We start from the raw sequence: 1,220 nt of genomic DNA on the forward strand, positions 1-1,220 counted from the left end.
TATATTTAATTATTAGATTGGAGGTGTGTGAGTCCTCATTTCCTAACCCCGAGATTGAGGGCGTCACAATTGTTGCATAGGTGCATAATCTTAAGTTAACTAAAAAGAGTCTCTGTGGGTACGAATCCGATTTATATCATATACTACTTGCGAACGCGAATACCTGCGTGTAATTTTAGCGCGTGTTTTCTCCCTAACAAGTTTTTGGTGTCGCAGTTGGGGACTCGGTGTTAATTTTTAGTTTATGTGCTTGACATCAGTGGTCGTTAAAGTTCACTAACTCGGTTCTTTTACTTTCACGGTATACTTGTTGTGTTTCAGGTACTGTAGTTTTTATTGTAATGGGAGATCCAGCAGCACCAACGAAAGCGTTGATGGATTTTTCTCAACCCAAGATCAATGACATTCAATCTAGCATTATCAGGCCAGCTATCGCAGCGAATACCTTTGAGATCAAGCCTGACGTTATCCAGATGGTCCAGAACTCCGTTCAGTTTGGGGGTTCTCCAACGGAAGATCCAAATATGCACATCAGGGATTTCATAGAGATCTGCGACACCTTCAGGTTCAATGGTGTGTCTGAGGATGCGGTGAAACTGAGACTGTTCCCATTCTCTCTGAGGGAAAAGGCTAAGTGTTGGTTGCATTCTCTACCAGCTGGTTCTATCACTACTTCGGAGGATCTTGCTCAGAAGTTTCTTACTAAATTCTTCCCTATGGCGAAGACAGCTGCATTCAGGAATGCTCTTACTCAATTTGCGCAGCAATTGGAAGAAACTCTATGTGAAGCTTGGGAGCGCTACAAGGAGATGTTTAGGAAGTGTCCTCATCATGGCCTTCCTGATTGGATGATCATCAATTGTTTTTACAATAGTTTGGGAGCACCGTCTAAACCCATGCTCGATGCAGCATCAGGTAGAGAATTATGGGCAAAGAGCTATGGGGAAGCTTATGAGCTAATGGAACTGATGGCTGCTAATGAATATTAGTATCCAACCCAGATATTGACATAGGGAAAGGTAGCAGGAGTTCTTGAAGTGGATACAGCTACAGATATCACTGCTCAACTGAAGGTATTGTCTATGAAGATAGATTCTCTGGCTAACTATGGTGTTAATCAGATAACCAGTGTTTATGAGCTGTGTGCAAGTTCGCATGCGATGGAGCAATGCGCTATATCTAGTGAATCAGCTCAGTTTGTGAGCAACTTTTAAAGATCG

General features: G+C 42.5%; 1 non-coding gene across 1 annotated transcript; it reads right to left on the reverse strand.

Annotated features, from left to right (window-relative positions):
* Window positions 1-731: 731 nt before the first annotated feature.
* Window positions 732-838, reverse strand: LOC141688324 (small nucleolar RNA R71). The gene has a single exon (XR_012561772.1). It is a non-coding gene; the product is annotated as a small nucleolar RNA R71 (small nucleolar RNA).
* Between the last annotated feature and the right edge of the window lie 382 nt (window positions 839-1,220).

Source organism: Apium graveolens, chromosome 9, assembly GCF_009905375.1.
Source record: "Apium graveolens cultivar Ventura chromosome 9, ASM990537v1, whole genome shotgun sequence".
Lineage (NCBI taxonomy): Eukaryota > Viridiplantae > Streptophyta > Magnoliopsida > Apiales > Apiaceae > Apium > Apium graveolens.